This window comes from Bufo bufo, chromosome 11 (genome assembly GCF_905171765.1).
Source record: "Bufo bufo chromosome 11, aBufBuf1.1, whole genome shotgun sequence".
Lineage (NCBI taxonomy): Eukaryota > Metazoa > Chordata > Amphibia > Anura > Bufonidae > Bufo > Bufo bufo.
In genome coordinates, this window is record NC_053399.1 from 23,321,090 (window position 1) to 23,334,069 (window position 12,980).

Here is a 12,980-nt window from a genome sequence, read left to right on the forward strand (position 1 = left end):
CATTGTAAACAGTAAATGTACAACTTCATAGTAACCACCCAATTTGTCCCAAAACCTGCCGATCCCATGGCGGGGGAAGAAAAAAAATAAATAAATAATAAATCTCCCCCAATCCGCCCCACCCTCCCCCAATCATCCCCACCCTCCCCCAATCATCCCCCCGGACCCTTCATTTCAACCATTCCTGCCATAGTCCAGTAAATCTAGTTATATTTTATATTGCTTACCGATGACAGATGGAATCTTTCACTGGCAATCGAAATTCTGGCCAAATTCTCCCATTCCTTAATTGTAGATGACACCCTGCTACCCCAACGACCAATAATAGATTTCCCGGCATAGAATAAAAGTTTGGTTTCTATTGCTTGATGTTTTAAGTTGCCTATACTTTCCATTACCCCCAAAATACATATTTCAAAATCTGCCGGAACTCTAAACCCATGGTGTACCTCTATCCTTTCACTTAAGTTCCCCCAAAATTCTTGAATTACTCTACATGACCAAAGTATGTGAACATTACAAGAAAGTTTAGACTGGCATATTCTTATTCATAATCATAGTCATGGGTGCACATCCATAAGGCAAACATAATAAATAAATAAATAATGGCTGCACACACATATAAGCAGTAAAGCTGAGAAATGGGGATCATTCTAAATTCAAGTGGTACTATAGCTACTATTGGAATCAATGGAAGCTCTTAGCGCACATTTTGATCAAACTTGTTTTGGGCCCATCCACCACCTGTCAAGGTGGCTTCCGCGGATGGGTCCCTATCACCAATATACCGCCTCTCTTGGACTTATCCAAGTCCACATTATCAGGGCAGTGAAGGAACCAGCTTCATTTGTCCGCGGAAGCCACCTTGACAGGTGGTGGATGGGCCCAACACAAGTTTGCCTTATGGATGTGCACCCATGACTATGATTATGAATAAGAATATGCCAGTCTACACTTTCTTGTAATATTTATCTGAGGGTGGCTCCTCTTTTAGACTGAGCACACGCCCATCAGCCTGGAGCTTCTGAGCAAAGTACAAATAAAGCTGGTTCCTTCACTGCCCTGACAACGTGGACTTGGATAAGTCCAAGAGAGGCGGTATATTAGTGATAGGGACCCGTACGCGGAAGCCACCTTGACGCCTCGTGGATGGGCCCAACACAAGTTTGATCAAAATGTGCGCTAAGAGCTTCCATTGATTCCAATAGTAGGTATAGTACCACTTGAATTTAGAATGATCCCCATTTCTCAGCTTTACTGCTTATATGTGTGTGCAGCCATTATTATTTTTGTATTTATCAAAGTATGTGAACATCATCATCACCTATCTGTCCACATTTTTTACAACTAAAATCTTCAGTTTTTTTAGAACTTTATCAAGTCCTTGGGGGAGTAAGATAATCGGTATAAGATGTTAAATTGGGTAACCCTGTCAGAAAAATTACGTGAAACCCCATTTTTTTTGCCAATATCGCCTTTTCCCAGAACTCTGTCTGCTGAGGGAAGGATTTCTGCCATTTGTGCATCAAACAATTAACTGCTTTATTTTTGGATCTCCAAGGACGCCCGCAGGGCTTGTTTCAATTTAAGATAAAAAAGGGTCATATCCCTATTTTCAACTCCACAGATTTCTATAAGGTCTGTATAACCCATTATATCTCCCTCCTTCCATATCTGTCCTAATCTGCAGATTCCATTTTTCCACCAGACTTCTTGTTGGATTGACTTTAGTTCTCCAAGATAACTATTATCCCACAATAAAGTATCTTTGTGCACTCCCATATGAGACCACATAGCTCTAACCTCCTTCCAGATTTTAGTCCATAACAAGAATATTGGTATTTTATTTGTTTGCTGTTGTATCAATATATCGGTTTCCAACAATTGAAAAATATTGCAGTTAAAGAGGACCTTTCACTTGTAAAAACAATGTCAACTAAGTATGCTGACATATAGAGCGGCGCCCGGGGATCTCACTGCTCTTACTATTATCCCCGGGCGCCGCTCCGTTCTCCCGTTATGCCCTCCGGTACCTTTGCTCTGTAAGTTATAGTAGGCGGTGTCTTCCCGTGTCTTGTGGGCGTCTCCTTCTCCTAGGCTGCAGCGCTGGCCAATCGCAGCGCACAGCTCACAGCCTGGGAGGTTTTTTTCTCCCAGGCTGTGAGCTGCGATTGGCCAGCGCTGCAGCCTAGGAGAAGGAGACGCCCACAGGACACGGGAAGACACCGCCTACTATAACTTACAGAGCAAAGGTACCGGAGGGCATAACGGGAGAACGGAGCGGCGCCTGCGGATAATAGTAAGTGCAGTGAGATCCCCGGGCGCCGCTCTATATGTCAGCATACTTAGTTGACATTGTTTTTACAAGTGAAAGGTCCTCTTTAAGTAATTTTTTATTAATCCCTTCTAGCATCGCCTTGTATCTTTGTCAGTTACTCCAATTTATCATATTTCTAATATGGCCAGAAAAAAAATAAAGTTCCAAATCCGGAACGGATAAACCGCCCTCTTTCTCACGGATATACATTTGAGCTTTTATTCTAGGTTTTTTACCACACCATATCAGATCCGTCAATAAAGAAACTATCCTTTTAAGTATTGTCTTGGGAATTATTACCGGCGCATTCCACATGATATAATTCAGAATAGGTAAAATGCACATTTTCACCAGTGAGATGCGGCCGGCTATTGATACGTGCAATTTTTTCCATATTTGTACTTTTTTCTTTGTTTCCTGTATTTTGGGGAAGGTGACCATACACATTCAATAGCAGTCGACTGAATGATCGTTCGGCCAATGGCTATGTCTCCTGACTCCCACATATATGTTCGGCTCAGTATTTAATGGAGAGAGCGGAGAAAGCCACTGCCAGATACTTCTGGTGGCAGCACATCTCCTGGGAGAACAAAAGTATTGGGGGAAAATATTAATTTTGCCTCATCTTTCTCTGACATCATCATCTGTTGGGGGAGAGTCGAGAGCTCCCCGCGTACATGAAACGGTCAAACCCACCTTTTTTTTTTATTTTTTTTATCAAGTTTGGCCCACAATGCACCTTGTATTTAGACCATCAATGAATACAATGCCATGATAATAGCTGCACGTCATGTAATTTATGTTTGTTTATCCTGAATTACATCGTTTGCCATGGCTTAGTTTGGTGGATTGAGGCATCTGTTCATTAACAATACCCTTCTCAAGGCATATCTGTTTTAGGGAATATTTGCGTTCTCCATTCTGGAGCATGTTATCTAGAGGTTTACATTATGCTTTTCCTAAGTTTATTCGCCCTGCATTTTTCTACACAGTCATCATTGATTGGACAGCGTTGGACTCTGCATAGACACATAGAATGGGAATAGTATCACCTAGTGGTCAGTTTATTCATACATTCATAGGAGGAATAAAAGTGGATGCACAATGCAGAGTTGTAAGAGTAGACACCCCAGAATTTTTATTTCATGAAGAATGCATATATTTAACCCCTTCTGGACCCTGACATTTATATCACTTTATGTGGTGATAACTTTAAAACTCTTTTATTTATCTAGGCCATTCTGAGATTGTTTTCTCGTCACATATTGTACTTCATGACAGTGGTAAATTTGAGTCAAAATATTTCATTTCATTTTACAAATTTCAGTTTCTCTGCTTTTAAAACAGATAGTGATTAGAGATGGCCTTGCGGTTCGCCCGGCGGTCGTTTCCCGGCAAACTTTGCTCGTTCGCGATTCGCCAAACATGCGAACATATGGCGATATTCGCACGCGCCATATTTTTTTGCATAGCACGGAACTTTGACACATCCATCAGGTGGGACAGGACAGCCAAGTGAGACGTTTCAGCACATGGACACACCCCCTACCCTGTAACAGAACCCGATCTGGCAGCCATTTTACATTGTGTTTTGCAAGTGTAGGGAGAGGTTGCATTTTGGAGCAGGACAGGCTGTTAGGGACACCAAACGCTGGCTAATAGGGCCACAAAAGTCCTTTTAAGGACTGGTATAGGTGTGCTATCGATAGGTGTGATATAATATACTTTCTAACATAGAAAGCATAATATAGTGTATTTATTTGTATTGTGCAGCAGTTGTGTGCAGTTCGGCTGCGATACCGCAGCTATATACAGGGACAAGCGCTATTGGAGTAACTAATTGCAACGGGTGTGATATACCTGTTGCCCCCCAAAAAAACTGCTTGAGGGCTGTGATATGCCTTCCACAAAATACTGATTGAGGGGTGCCATATACCTGTTTCTGCAAAATACTGATTGACGGGTGCTATATACCACCTTCCACAAAATCCTGATTGAGGGGTGCTATTGCTATACACCTGCTTCCACCAAATACTGATGGAGGGCTGCGATACACCTGCTTCCACAAAATACTGATTGAGGGGTGCCATATACCTTCTACCACTAAATACTGATTGAGGGGTGCTATTGCTATATACCTTCTAACACCAAATACTGATTTAGGGGTGCCATATACCTGTTTTGGCCAAATACTGATTGAGGGGTGCTATATACCAGTTCCACCAAATACTGATTTAGGGGTGCCATATACCTTCTTCCACTAAATACTGATTGAGGGGTGCTATTACTATATACCTTCTTCCACTAAATACTGATTGAGGGCTGCGATACATCTGCTTCCACAAAATACTGATTAAGGGGTGCCATATACCTGTTTCCACCAAATACTGATTGAGGGGTGCCATATACCTGTTTCCGCCAAATACTGATTGAGGGGTGCTATATACCTTCTTCAACTAAATACTGATTGAGGGGTGCCATATACCTTCTTCCACTAAATATTGATTGAGGGGTGCTATTGCTATATACCTTCTTCCACCAAATACTGATTGAGGGCTGCGATACAACTGCTTCCACAAAATACTGATTGAGGGGTGCCATATACCTGTTTCTGCCAAATACTGATTGAGGGGTGCTATTGCTATATACCTTTTTCCACCAAATACTGATTGAGGGATGCTATATACCTTCTTCCACAAATACTGCTCTTCTCTACGGACTTGGGCAGAGAGTCATTTAGAAAATGACAGACAGAGGAAGAGGCAGACCGTTCCGCAGGGGTGGTAGGGGTCGGGCAGGTGCACCAGGCCGGAGCCTAAGTGGGAAGTTGGAGAAGGCGCGTGCAATAACTTCAAAGGACGCACCAGAGTTGGTTGAGTGGCTCTCTCAGCCTTCCACTTCTGCACCCTCCTCACTCTATGCTGTGTGCACCCCCAAAGACCCTACCAACACCACCATAGCCCCTCCACTCGAGTCAGAGGAATTATTTTCTCATCCATTCCTAGACCTTACCGATGCCCAGCCATTCTTGGCATCGTATGAGGAAGAGGAGGTAGCAACGGCCACCACCTAGCGGTCTGACGACAGTACCCAGTTCAGCCCAAGGAGGGTGGTCCCCGCTATTGCTGCCTACTTCGAGATCTCTAAAGTCAGTGGTGGTGAAGGTGACTATGACATGTTGATGGATGTCACGTGGGTGCCCACAAGAGAGGAAGAGGAGGGGAGTTCAGAGGGATAGACGGAGCAGCAGATAAGGAGGAGAAGCAGCAGGCAGAACTCGCAGTGCACAGGAGGCAATCTTGCGCTCCCAGGACGCCGGCACATGGTTCTGCAGTGTGGGCTTGTTTTAACGTGTCAGCTGCTAATAGTGTTGCCATCTGCAGCCTGTGCTGTCAATGCATAAGTCGCGGTAAGCCCAACACTTACCTAGGGACCACCGCCTTAAGAAGGCACCTGGCCTTGCATCACGGAGCTCAGTGGGAGCAACACCGTCAGAACCCACAAAGCCACATTCCCAGCGCTCCACGTCCTGCCTCCTCTCCTCCCATTTGTACTCCACCTTCCACCGTGCCGTCGTCGCGTTCATTTGGCACAAGGCAGGTTTCCGTGGCCCAAATGTTCGAGCGTAAAAAAATGATGACGCTGGATAATCCTCTTGCCGAACGGCTGACCGCTTGCTTGTCGGAACTGCTAGTCCGCCAACTACTGCCATATAAACTGGTGGACTCTGAGACCTTTAGAAAATTTGTTGTCATTGGCACACTGCAATGGAAGCTCCCCAGAAGGAAGTATTTCTCCCAGAAGGGCATCCCGGAGCTATATTTCCACGTTCAGCGGCAAGTTAATATATCTCTGGCACACAGTGTTGGTGCCAAGATACATCTGACCACAGACATGTGGTCTAGCAAACACGGGCAGGGAAGGTACATAACTTTTACTGCCCACTGGGTGAACCTTCTGACGGCTGTCAAGCATGTAACCGGTGGCACCCGTGTGGATTTGGTGTTACCGCCACAGATTTAATGCAGGCCTGCCTCTTCTTCTCCTCCTACTCCATTCTCCGTCTCCTCCTTGGCCAACTCCTTTTCCACTACTACCGCCTCTTCCGCTGCACCCCCCCAAGCTCCCCATAACCTATTCGACGTGCCAGGTGAGACGTTGCGATGCTGTGCTGCGGCTGTTGTGCCTGGAAGCCAAGAGCCACACCGGTCCTGCACTGCTTTCAGCTCTGCGGTCACAGGCCGATCAGTGGCTAACCCCGCTCAATTTGACAGTTGGTAAAGTGGTGTGCGACAACGGTGCTAATCTGCTGAGCTCGCTGAAACAGGGAAAAATGACACACGTGCTCTGCATGGCACACATCCTGAACTAAGTTGTGCAGCGATTCGTTGCCAAATACTCCTGGGTCCAGGACGTCTTGCGGCAGGCCAGGAAAATCTCTGGCCATTTTAGAAGATCTTACACGGCTGACGTTCAGCGGCGACACCACTTGCCAGTCAGACATTTGATTTGTGACTGCCCGACGGGCTGGAACTCCACCTTGTATATGCTTGATAGGCTGCTCCAGCAGAAACGTGCCGTTAATGACTACCTGTACGAACTCTGCAGCAGGACAGGCTCTGGGAGCTTGGTTTCCTTTCACCGCTCCAGTGGCTGCTCATACGTGATACATGCAGACTTCTGCGGCCATTTGATGAGATCACCAAACTGGTCAGTCACAGCCAGGGCACCATCAGTGACATCGTACCTTACACTTTCTTTCTGGAGCGTGCATTGCGCCATGTCATTGATCAAGCCGTCGAGGAGCAGGAAGATGTGGAAGTCGCAATGCTGAATGAATTTCTAGGGGGTCTACTCCATCTGAGACAAGTCAGCAGGAGTGTGAAGAGGAGTCAGAGGAGGATGGTGGCTGGGTGGAGGAGGAGGAGCAAGAAGAGCAGGCTTTGAGGGGGACTGTAAACTTTTCGGGGATCCCTGGTGTTGTCCGTGGCTGGGGGGAGGAGACCGAGGACGACATTATCCTGGGCAATGAGCAGGAGCCAAGGCGCTCCACCGCTTCCAATTTAATGCAAATGTGGGCCTTCCTGCTCCAGTGTTTGAAGAGGGACCCCCGTACAAAAAGCATAAAGGTCAAGGACCTGTTAAATTTTTTATCTCTATCCACATAATCACACCCTTGTCTCACTCTGCCTCTGATTATGGTGGCGTATGAACCGCATTCACCATAAGGACCTTCTAATGTCACAGGGTCATGTGACTGTGCCCCCTTATACCCAGCATTGTGCCCTCTTACCACACCCTGCCCAGTGCCCCTAGTCATTCCCTGTACTGTGCCCTCTTATACCCTTTTATCCGGTCACGGTATGGCAGTGTTATCTGATCAATTTATGGCGGTGGTATTTAACCACCTCAGCCCCCAGTGCTTAAACACCCTGAAAGACCAGGCCACTTTTTACACTTCTGACCTACACTACTTTCACCGTTTATTGCTCGGTCATGCAACTTACCACCCAAATGAATTTTACCTCCTTTTCTTCTCACTAATAGAGCTTTCATTTGGTGGTATTTCATTGCTGCTGACATTTTTACTTTTTTTTGTTATTAATCGAAATTTAACGATTTTTTTTGCAAAAAAATGACATTTTTCACTTTCAGTTGTAAAATTTTGCAAAAAAAAACGACATCCATATATAAATTTTGCTCTAAATTTATTGTTCTACATGTCTTTGATAAAAAAAAAATGTTTGGGTAAAAAAAAAAAATGGTTTGGGTAAAAGTTATAGCGTTTACAAACTATGGTACAAAAATGTGAATTTCCGCTTTTTGAAGCAGCTCTGACTTTCTGAGCACCTGTCATGTTTCCTGAGGTTCTACAATGGCCAGACAGTACAAACACCCCACAAATGACCCCATTTCGGAAAGTACACACCCTAAGGTATTCGCTGATGGGCATAGTGAGTTCATAGAACTTTTTATTTTTTGTCACAAGTTAGCGGAAAATAATGATTTTTTTCTTTTTTTTTTTTTTTTCTTACAAAGTCTCATATTCCACTAACTTGTGACAAAAAATAAAAACTTCCATGAACTCACTATGCCCATCACGAAATACCTTGGGGTCTCTTCTTTCCAAAATGGGGTCACTTGTGGGGTAGTTATACTGCCCTGGCATTCTAGGGGCCCAAATGTGTGGTAAGGAGTTTGAAATCAAATTCTGTAAAAAATGACCTGTGAAATCCGAAAGGTGCTCTTTGGAATATGGGCCCCTTTGCCCACCTAGGCTGCAAAAAAGTCTCACACATCTGGTATCTCTGTACTCAGGAGAAGGTGGGGAATGTGTTTTGGGGTGTCATTTTACATATACCCATGCTGGGTGAGATAAATATCTTGGCAAAATACAACTTTTCCCATTTTTTTATACAAAGTTGGCATTTGACCAAGATATTTATCTCACCCAGCATGGGTATATGTAAAATGACACCTCAAAACACATTCCCCACCTTCTCCTGAATACAGAGATACCAAATGTGTGACACTTTTTTGCAGCCTAGATGCGCAAAGGGGCCCAAATTCCTTTTAGGAGGGCATTTTTAGACATTTGGATACCAGACTTCTTCTCACGCTTTGGGGCCCCTAGAATGCCAGGGCAGTATAAATACCCCACATGTGACCCCATTTTGGAAAGAAGACACCCCAAGGTATTCAATGAGGGGCATGGCGAGTTCATAGAAATTTTTTTTTTTTGGCACAAGTTAGCGGAAATTGATATTTTTTATTTTTTTCTCACAAAGTCTCCCGTTCCGCTAACTTGGGACAAAAATTTCAATGTTTCATGGACTCAATATGCCCCTCACGGAATACCTGGGGGTGTCTTCTTTCCGAAATGGGGTCACATGTGGGGTATTTATACTGCCCTGGCATTCTAGGGGCCCTAAAGCGTGAGAAGAAGTCTGGAATATAAATGTCTAAAAAATTTTACGCATTTGGATTCCGTGAGGGGTATGGTGAGTTCATGTGAGATTTTATTTTTTGTCACAAGTTAGTGGAATATGAGACTTTGTAAGAAAAAAAAAAATATTCCGCTAACTTGGGCCAAAAAAAAGACTGAATGCAGCCTTACAGGGGGGGGGGATCAATGACAGGGGGGTGATCAATGACAGGGGGGTGATCAGGGAGTCTATATGGGGTGATCACCCAACTGTCATTGATCACCCCCCTGTAAGGCTGCATTCAGACGTCCGTATGATTTTTACGGATCCGATCAGTCTATCAGTGGATCCGTAAAAATCATGCGGACATCTGAATGGAGCTTTACAGGGGGGTGATCAATGACAGAGGGGTAATCAATGACAGGGGGGTGATCAGGGAGTCTATATGGGGTGATCACCTCCGTCATTGATCACTCCCCTGTAAGGCTGCATTCAGACGTCCGTATGATTTTTACGGATCCGATCAGTCTATCAGTGGATCCGTAAAAATCATGCGGACATCTGAATGGAGCTTTACAGGGGGGTGATCAATGACAGAGGGGTAATCAATGACAGGGGGGTGATCAGGGAGTCTATATGGGGTGATCACCACAGTCATTGATCACGCCCCTGTAAGGCTGCATTCAGACGTCCGTATGATTTTTACGGATCCGATCAGTCTATCAGTGGATCCGTAAAAATCATGCGGACATCTGAATGGAGCTTTACAGGGGGGTGATCAATGACAGGGGGGTAATCAATGACAGGGGGGTGATCAGGGAGTCTATATGGGGTGATCACCACAGTCATTGATCACTCCCCTGTAAGGCTCCATTCAGACGTCCGTATGATTTTTACGGATCCGATCAGTCTATCAGTGGATCCGTAAAAATCATGCGGACATCTGAATGGAGCTTTACAGGGGGGTGATCAATGACAGAGGGGTAATCAATGACAGGGGGGTGATCAGGGAGTCTATATGGGGTGATCACCACAGTCATTGATCACTCCCCTGTAAGGCTGCATTCAGACGTCCGTATGATTTTTACGGATCCGATCAGTCTATCAGTGGATCCGTAAAAATCATGCGGACATCTGAATGGAGCTTTACAGGGGGGTGATCAATGACAGGGGGGTGATCAGGGAGTCTATATGGGGTGATCACCTCCGTCATTGATCACTCCCCTGTAAGGCTGCATTCAGACGTCCGTATGATTTTTACGGATCCGATCAGTCTATCAGTGGATCCGTAAAAATCATGCGGACATCTGAATGGAGCTTTACAGGGGGGTGATCAATGACAGGGGGGTGATCAGGGAGTCTATATGGGGTGATCAGGGGTGATCAAGGGCTAATAAGGGGTTAATAAGTGACGGGGGGGGGGGGGGGTAGTGTAGTGGTGCTTGGTGCAACATATTACTGAGCTGCCTGTGTCCTCTGGTGGTCGATCCAAACAAAGGGGACCACCAGAGGACCAGGTAGCAGGTATATTAGACGCTGTTATCAAAACAGCGTCTAATATACCTGTTAGGGGTTAAAAAAATCACATCTCCAGCCTGCCAGCGAACGATCGCCGCTGGCAGGCTGGAGATCCACTCGCTTACCTTCCGATCCTGTGAACGCGCGCGCCTGTGTGCGCGCGTTCACAGGAAATCTCGCGATCTCGCGAGAGGACGCACCGGCGCGTCCACCCAGAACAACAGGACCGCCGCAAAGACGCAATCCTGCGTACGGCGGTCCTGAGGAGGTTAATAACTGGATGGCCATAACTGTATTCCTTTCCCTGCCCACACCCTTTTTTTAGACCTGGCATGAGGGGGAAAAATATGCAGATTGCGGTGCTAAGGACCTTTGCGCCACAATCTGTCAGAAATACGCCTAACATAGACTTATTTCTATATAATAAATGACCATCTAATTGTATTATTATTCGGGGGTAGGACTAATATCTTTATATTATATAGATTCTAGTGTAATATACTGTGCCCTGTATTTCCCAGTAGATAAATGATCCCTGGGAAACAGTCCTCATCCCTGACCACCAGGACCAGGTAGCGCTCTGTCAGTACATGGCGGCCTCCCCTCTCCGCCACGCTGCTCCGCTGTGTACTGGTGCTTATTCTGACACTAGGGCTGGGTTCACATCCTATTTTTGCCATCCATTTAATGCATACCAAAAATGTATGCGTTAACAGACCGATGCCGTACAGTGGCGTCCATTCACCATACAGTTCCATGGTAGAAAAAAAAATTACGTTAACGTAAGTGCTGCACATTTGTATACATCAAACCGATAGGAAATACAATTTTTCTAGGATCCAGCAGGGCACATTTTTGAGAGTTTCCCTTTTAAGACACACAAAAAATGGCCCCTGATTAAAATACATATTTTTTGTGGGAATTTTTGCCAATGATCCCCCTCTGGTATGTCACTGTCCATGTTGTGGGACTATTTGTGTACTTAGTTTGTATTTGGTGGCTGCAAATATGACCTGAAGGTTTTTCAGGTTTGCCTGCTATTAAAGTCAATGGGCGCGATGCGAACGAGTGGTTTGCGAACATCTGATCACAAATGCGAGTTTGTGAATCATCCCGGCCGATGTTCATCTATCACTAATCGTGATACCTCCTAAAATAGTTACTTTAGATTTCCCATATGTCTACTTCATGTTTTGATCATTTTGTAAATGACATTTTCTTTTTTTGGAAAGTTAGAAGTTTAGAAGCAAATCTTGAAATTTTGCAGAAAATTTCCAAAACCCACTTTTTAAGGACCAGTTCAGGTCTGAAGTCACTTTGTGGGACTTACATATTAGAAACCACCCATTAATGGCCCCATTTTAGAAACTACACCCCTCAGGGTATTTAAAACTGATTTTACAAACTTTGTTAACCCTTTAGGTGTTCCACAAGAATTAAAGGAAAATGTAGATGAAATTTCAGAATTTCACTTTTTTGGCAGGTTTTCCATTTTAATCAATTTTTTCCCCAGTAACAAAGCAAGGGTTAACAGCCAAACAAAACTCAATATTTATCACCCTGATTCTGTAGTTTACAGAAACGCCCCATATATAGTCGTAAACTGATGTACGGGCGCAGAAGGAAAGGAACGCCATATGGTTTTTGGAGGGCAAATTTCACTGGGATAATTTTAAGTTGCCATGTCACATTTGAAGACCCCCTGATGCACCCCTAGAGTAGAAACTCCCCAAAAAAAGATACCATTTTAGCAAGTATGGGATTAGGTGGCAGTTTTGTTGGTACTATTTTAGGGTACATATGATTTTTGGTTGCTCTATATTACACTTTTTGTGAGACATGGTAACAAAAAATAGCTGTTTTGGCACCGTTTTTATTTTTTGTTATTTACAATGTTCATCTGACAGGTTAGATCATGCAGTATTTTTTGTAGAGCAGGTTGTTACGGACCCGACAATACCAAATATAGCATTTTTCAATGATTTTTTTAGTGTCTCCATATTTTGAAAGCCATCGTTTTTTTTTTTTTTTTTTGGGCGACTGTCTTATGTAGGGGCTCATTTTTTTCGGTATGAGATGACGGTTTGATTGGTACCATTTTAGTGTGCATATGACTTTGTGATCGCTTGGCTTTTTTGATACACTTTTTTTTATTTTTATTTATGTTGTTCATCTGAGGGGTTAGGTCATGTGATTTTTTTTTTTTTTTTTTTATACAG

The 12,980-nt window shown here is 44.3% G+C and overlaps 1 long non-coding RNA gene across 1 annotated transcript in view; it reads left to right on the top strand.

The window, feature by feature from the left end:
• Nucleotides 1–12,980, top strand: part of LOC120981392 — a 643,721-nt gene that overhangs the window by 443,395 nt on the left and 187,346 nt on the right. The gene's annotated exons all lie outside the window — the stretch shown is intronic.